Raw genomic sequence first — 7,500 nt, 5'->3', positions numbered from 1 at the left:
GATTTACATCCGAGTGTAATTAAGGGCAATCGGTTTTTTTTTCCTTGTTCTTTTTTTTTTTTTTATTTTTTTTTTTTCCTTACCTTTTTCTTTTCCTTATATTTCAAGTGCCTTTCTACGAATCTAAGAAATATGTTTAACAAATACTGACATTGAAAATAAATGGTAGATTTTATCACAATAAAAATAATATCTCGTGACAAATGAAATAATTAATTAAAAAGACAAGAAAAAGATATTATTCCTTCCTAAAAACGTATAATAATTTCTTGAAACATATTGAATTGAAAACTGACCATATAAAATTTCAATTCGATCAGATAATTATTATTATATCAAAGAGATGTGTAATTTCTAAATTAAAAAAAAAAAAAAAATCAGGATTTGATAGATAGATCCTCAAACAATACAGATATATATATATATATATATATATATATATGTATATATATACTATATATATATATGTACACAGGATGGCTCTGAAAGTTGACTCTTAAATATCCCCCTTCATTAATTTCATTGAATTCATTAATAATACTATCCCGAAATTTCTTCATTAATTTAATTAATAACATTTCTTAAATCTTGAACATTTAGTTAATCAAATATTACAATTAACTTTTTTTTCACTAATATTTTCATTTTTTATCATCGAAGAATTACGAGATGTTTTTAGAAAGATACGATTCGATCTTTATGATCGAAAGAGAAGAGAAAGAAAAAAAAAGAAAAAGAAAAAAAAAGCAAAAAGAAAATAAAGAAAAAAATTGTCAAAAAGTTTGGAAAATATTGCACGTTGTTTTTTTTTTTTTTTTCTTTTAAAACAATACATCAAAACATTCGAATCAATGTGTTGTATATCTCTATAAATAGATGATAATTATTGTGAAGAAAAAAAACAAAAATAAAAACAAAAACAAAAAAAAAAGAGAAAAAAGAAAAAGAAATGAAAATTATGCTCTAGTCAATTTAAAATACATTCCTGTATCTTCTACTAGTAAAACGACGATTCTTCTTATAAGAGTGTCGGTATTTCTTCGATCTGCCGTGAGTCACGATCCATCGAGGCTTTCGCACGTTTTTGCTACGACCGCGACGCGATACGGAGCTCGTCGATTAACGATCATTTCCGCTTGATTCCCGACTAGATATCTTTCGTCTTTTTCTGTCATCTAACTTGATCATCTTCTTCGTCGTATCGATCAGCTATTTTTTTTATGAATTTCGACTTTTGTCTTTTTATATATATATATATATATATATATATATATATATATATATATATATTTTTTTTTTTTTCTTCTCTTTCTTCATTTTTCGTTCTCTCGTAGTTTACATAAGCTTCATTTATATTATTGAAAGTGTAAATATTGAATTTCTCGTTTATTCTACTTTATGATACGTTATAATATAATTAATCAATTTAAATACCCGGCCGATTATTAATCGTTATAAAAAAAAAATCTAATTTTTTATCGGGTCAAGTCAATTTCTTTTCTTATGATTTCAAAATCGAAATTATATATATATACATATATATATGTGTGTGTGTGTGTGTTTGCGTAGGTTCGTAAATCTGCGATTAAATTAAACCAATTAATTGCGATTAATGATAAAATTAATTCTAATGAGAAAAGATAGAAAAAGAAAAAAGAAAAAAGAAAAGAAATATTATTTATTCTGAGAAAATTTATAAAATTTATATTTTGTTCAAGATATCAAAAACAAGATACATCACTACCGAAAGTCCAATAAAGGAAAAAGATATAAATTCAATTAGATGCGATTCATTATATCTATAATGCGAGTAATATAATAATATATATAATAAAACAAAAAAAAAACAAAAAAACAAAAATAAAAACGAAAAAACCAAACGAAAAAGCAAATGAAAAAAAGAAAATTTAATTTTTCTCTGTAATACGATTAACATGAAATTTTTACAAGATCTCAAAACTCGATATATATATATATATATATATATATATATACATATAAAATCCAATAATATAAATAAATCCAATTAGTTACGTTTAATTTTATCTGCAGTGCGAATAATTAATTACAATGACAAAATATATATATATATATATATATATATATATATATATATATATATATATATAGGTAAAAAACAAAACGAAGGAAGAAAAAAATTTTAATTTCTTGTCGTACGATTTACGTGAAAATTTTATCAAAATCACGAAACTGGAATACAAAGATCGGAAATCCGGGTTGGCATTCATTGTCTTCTAATTTTTGTCAACGGAAAAGACAAGAAGAGGGAGAATTAGAAGAAGAAAAAAAGAAAAAAAAGAAACGAAAGAATGTATGCCTGAGTTGCATTTGTATGCGTGAGTATGTGTGTGTGTGTGTGTGTGTGAGAGAGAGAGAGAGAGAAATACATTCGCGTAAGGAGCACGTTAGTTCGCCGTTCGCGGAGGCGTGGAGGTAAATTTATTATCGAGAGAAGTACGGTCTCGGCGTGCTTTCCAGCCGTAATTCACATCGCACTTCCTCGTTTGCCGTCGACCCTTTAAAATGCATAATTTCCATCGAACGAGACGAGCTAAGAGATAGATAGTAATATGTACAACGTAAGTACTCCTCTCTTTGCGGTGATTTTTTTCCTCATCGACTTCTTCTTTCGTAGATCCTCTTTTTCTCGAGACACACGAACACACACACGCGTGCGTGCGTGCGTGCGTGCGCGCGCACATACATACATATATGCACGTACGCGTACACGTATGAACACAAATAAAAAAATTCACACATGACGAAGGTGAACTCACACGAGACGATTACGATGACGTAACGTTCGTTTAATGAATATATAGTTCGCTTGCATAGATAATATTCACGTACATACACACATGATTTCATATATGTATGCATGTATGTATGTATGTATGTAAGTATGTATGTATGTATATAAGTACGTATGGATAGATATATGTATATTACGTGATTATCCACGACGGGTTATTCTCGTGATACGATGAAAGGAAAAGAGAGAGAGAGAGAGAGAGAGAGAGAGAGAGAGAGAGAGAGAGAGAGAGAGAGAGAGAGAGAAAGAAGATTGAAAAAAGGAAGGAGAAAGAGAAAAAGGAAAAAGAAATTAGAGAAAACGGGAGGAAAAGAAAAGGAGAGGAAAGGAGAGAAAAAAAGAGGGAAGGAAAAAAAGAAAAAGGAAAGAAAGGGAAAAAGTATCTTTTGAAAGGCGAGCAATCGGGTAGGGGTGGACGGCGGAGAGGTGGTGGTGTTGGGGGGGGAGGAGGGACAGGGATGTCAGGAGAAGTGTGACGGAACGTGTATGGTGACGATCGTTCGCGTTTCGCGCTTCGTCGACCGGAGATCGACGCGAATCCTAACACGCACGAGGAAATTGCAAAAGGAGCAAAAGTGGGCTTGGATTGAAAGGGATGAGTAGGTATGCAAAGAGAGAGAGAGAGAAAGAGAGAGAGAGAGAGAAAGGAGAGAGATAGATAGATAGATAGATATTAATAAATTCTACGATAGAGACGAGAGAGAGAGAGAGAGAGAGAGAGAGAGAGAGAGAGAGGGAGGGAGAAGTCAGAAAAGCAAACAAATAAAAAAGATGAGAGAAAAAAAATTGGATCGAAAAAAACGAGAAAGAGAGAGAATGAGTGAGAGAGAGAGAGAAAGAGATAGGTAGACAGAGAGAGAGAGAGAGAGAGAGAGAGAGAGAGAGAGAGAGAGAGAGAGAGAGAGAGAGAGAGAGATAGAGATACCTGATGTTGCCCCACTAAAAATACAATCGGCCTATCGTTAACCGGATAAAAATATCTCCCTTATGTAAAACGCCTTTCAGAAATAAGTGCTTTAAAATAGACGAATATAAGCGGGATGTGTGGAAAGTGAGAAAGAAGAAGAAGAAGAAGAAGAAGAAGAAGAAGTAGAAAGACAGGAAAGCCGAAGAGGTATAGAGGGAGGGGGAAAGAAAGGGTGGTTGAAGTATGAGAAGAAGATGATGGTGGTCGTGATAGTGCTGATGATGCTGTTGTTGTTGGTAGTGGTATTTCGTTCGACGAAAGATTTCACGAAGTGTCGAAGGGATGAAGAGAATAAAACAACAAACAACAACAACATCAACAACAACAACAACAACAACAACAACAACAATAATAATAATAATAATAACAACAACAGCAACAGAAAGAGAAAGAAAAGAGAAAAGTAAAGGAAAAAAAAAAAGAAGGAAATATAGAAAAAGAAGAAGACGAGGGAAAAAAAAGAAGGAGCAAGTGAGTGGAGTGAGGGAGAAAAAAAAGGAAGAGAGAGAGAGAGAGAGAAACAGAGACAAGTCCTATCATCGATAACGAGGAGATTCTGATTTACCTGACTTCTTCGAAGAGACGGCGTGAAAAAGATCACGATCGCGCGATCTCACGAGGCGTCCATCGTGTGTGTAGTAACATTGCGAGTTTCCTCTCTCTTGCTTCGGAGATCAACGGATCAACATCCGAGAAGAACGATCTGCCGCGTAAATGCACGAAGAGGGAACGAGTACGAACGAACACGGGCGAGCAAACTCGAACGAGTGAAAGAAAGAGATAGATAGTTAGATAGAGAGAGAGAGAGAGAGAGAGAGAGAGAGAGAGAAAGAAAAAGAGAAACAGAGAGAGAGAGAGAAAGATAAAGAGATATCCTTCGCACGCTTAATCACCGTAGATTCGATTTTAATTCATGACTCGTTCATGAGAGTAGCAATTCGAGAGAAAGAGAAAGAGAGAACGAGAGAGAGAGAGAGAGAAAGAGGGAGAGAGTATGCTAATTCGATCGAGCGACGCGAAGGAGATACGCGTTCTCCGTCGCCGGTCGAATCCGACTGACTTGAAGGAGCCTTCGAACGGCATATGCCCGTCTTCAGACTATTTTTGACTCGCGTGCCTTATCGATCTCTCTCTCTCTCTCTCTTTCTTTCTTTTTCCATCTCTTTCTCCTATTTGATTTGTATTCTCTTTCTCTTTCTCGTAACCACGTGGCAACGAATACCATTGAATACCAATGAATACCATTGCTCTTTACATTGATCTCTTACATACGTATTTACGTAAGTATTTACATTGTGTACATACGTGTATGATTTGTTAGAGATTGACAGTGAGAGAGAGAGAGAGATAGAGAGTGATTGAGAGAGAGATTGAGAGAGAGAGAGAGAGAGAGAGTGATTGAGAGAGAGAGAGAGAGAGAGAGAGAGAGAGAGTGATTGAGAGAGAGATTGAGAGAGAGAGAGAGAGAGAGAGAGAGAGAGAGAGAGAGAGAGAGACGTGCTTACCGGCTCAGCGCGTCGCGGTGTCGTCCATGCACTTGTGTAGATGTCAAAGTCAAATCGCGTGGTGCCGCGAACGATAGATAGAGAGAGAGAGAGAGAGAGAGAGAGAGAGGGTAAGAAAGAGAGTGTAAAAGAGAATAAGAGAAAGAGAGAGAAAGAGAGAGAAAGAGAGAGTGAGAGAAAGAGAGAGTGAGAAAGAGAGTAAGAAAGAGAGTGAGAGTGAAAGAGAGAGAGAGAGAGAGAGAGAGAGAGAGAGAGAATCGGCCGAACGAATTTACGGGCGCAACACGACTCGATTTACGCGCGCTCCCTCCCACGCACGATTACGCCGAGCTTAATTTTAACCCCTTAACTTTTCTTACGGCCCGCCGGCGCATAATACCTACCAATACATATGTACATACATGTGTATATATATATATATATATATATATATATATAGATACATACCAAACCCACTAAACTCGGCCTACTACTGCTCTCCGATAGGAGATTTTTTCTTTTCTTTTCATTCGTTCCTTCTTCTTTCGCTTTTGTTTTTGTTTTTGTTTTTTTTTTCTTTTTTAAATCATTTTCCCTCCAATTTTTCGCCTTTTTCTTTTTTTTTTCTTTTTTTCTTCTTTTCCTTTGTTCTATTTCCTTGTCCTCAGTTCTTTGCTTTTTCCCTTCTTCTCGTCTTGTTCCTTCCCCATTTTCTCTTTTCGGCCTCTTCTTCCTCTGTTTTTTCTTGTCCTATTCCATCCTGCCCTTTTAATATCTGCATCGATCGGATTTTACGTCGTATCGTAGATTTGAATAGGTTTGTTAGGGCCAATGGTCGTTCGGATATGACCTTGGATCCTTTGGATCCTTTTAATATAAAATGTCACATTGTATTCGCCTGTTGACTCGATGCATTCGATCGGAGAATATGCGTTTCGATGAAAATCGTGTTCTATATATATATATATATATATATATATATATATATATATATATTATTTGGAATAAAGTTATTTGGATTAATTTCGTTTTTCCTTCATTTATAAGCTACGAGGAGAGATTTCTATCGATAAGGGTTGATGGTGTTAATGGAATGAATGAGGGCATTGGTGGAATGAGAATGGGGATGAGGAAAGAGGACAAAAAAAAATCGATTACATTTTATCCTCCTTCCTATTTACAATTTCATTTTTAACTTCATAAACACGATTATAATCTAAATAATCGATATCACATTTATAAAACGAATTATAAATTTTCTTTAAAGAATATTTTCGTATACGTAACATGCATACGTACATGCATACATATGCAGATTATATACGTAAAGAGAGAGAGAGAGAGGGAGAGAGAGAGAGAGAGAGAGAGAGAGAGAGAGAGAGAGAGGAAACACGGAGTAAATTACTTTTTGACTCGTGAGAACATTCGGTTTCATTATTGTTGCAGAACTATTTTTGATGCAGGCAGGCCCTATCGATTTCTAAGACTCTCTCGTTTATTCGAAGCCACGTGGATATCGATACGCTTCGTCCGTGCACTTGAACGTCGTCGTCGTCGTCGTCGTCGTCGTCGTCGTCGTCGTCGTCGTCAACGAGAAAAGGAGTTATACACTCTCCTATTTTCTCTCACTTCCTCTCTCTCTCTCTCTCTCCCTCTTTTTCTCTCTCTATCTCTCTATCTTTCTCTCTCTCTCTAGCGGACGTAGTCTTATCGGTCGATGCTGACGTAGATCGTTCCTACGTCTACGGGTTATTCGTAGACGATAAGGGCGTTCCGTGCAACCAGGTGCGCTTATTTTTGCACGACAGGTTTACCCGCTCTGTTATCTACATATGTACGTAAGTACATCTATGTATGTTACATACGTTAGATACTTATACTCGTTCTATATCTATATGTATATATATGTATGCATGCATGCACGCATGCATGTATGTATGTATATATATACATATATATATATATATATATATATATATATATATATATATGTATGTATGCATGTATCTATGTGAGCGTATTTTATGTATGTATACGTACGTATGTATGTATGTATATATGTTTACGTGTATGTGTAAGAATTTTCACAACGATAGACGAGAATATCCGTAGAATCCAACGTCGCTCGTTTTCGCACGCGTCATTTACGTTACGCGCGTAAGCGTATCGATCTTCGTGAAACATCGCCACGATGTCGTCTCGTTCATATACGTACA

The 7,500-nt window shown here is 35.2% G+C and overlaps 1 protein-coding gene and 1 long non-coding RNA gene across 5 annotated transcripts in view; one reads left to right on the top strand and one right to left on the bottom strand.

The window, feature by feature from the left end:
• LOC118447768 (uncharacterized) overlaps positions 1-7,500 on the bottom strand; it is a 34,972-nt gene that overhangs the window by 10,478 nt on the left and 16,994 nt on the right. Inside the window, exon 1 of one of the 4 annotated variants that reach the window (XM_085655518.1) lies at positions 4,366-4,851. The exons of 2 other annotated variants lie outside the window; for them this stretch is intronic. The gene's annotated coding sequence lies outside the window, so the exon portion shown is untranslated. Of the gene's footprint in view, positions 1-4,365; positions 4,852-7,500 lie in introns of those variants that run through there. One more of the 4 variants, XM_085655517.1, reaches the window with a different exon arrangement.
• Positions 1-7,500, top strand: part of LOC118447770 (uncharacterized) — a 9,457-nt gene that overhangs the window by 848 nt on the left and 1,109 nt on the right. Inside the window, exon 2 of the long non-coding RNA XR_014981899.1 lies at positions 6,981-7,122. This is a non-coding gene — a long non-coding RNA (uncharacterized LOC118447770). The remainder of the gene's footprint in view (positions 1-6,980; positions 7,123-7,500) is intronic.

The sequence above is a fragment of the Vespa mandarinia genome, chromosome 3 (assembly GCF_050613455.1).
Source record: "Vespa mandarinia isolate Hongniang chromosome 3, ASM5061345v1, whole genome shotgun sequence".
In the NCBI taxonomy this organism is placed as follows: Eukaryota; Metazoa; Arthropoda; class Insecta; order Hymenoptera; family Vespidae; genus Vespa; species Vespa mandarinia.
The sequence above is the reverse complement of the archived record's forward strand: the minus strand, read 5'-3'. Positions and strand labels throughout refer to the sequence as shown.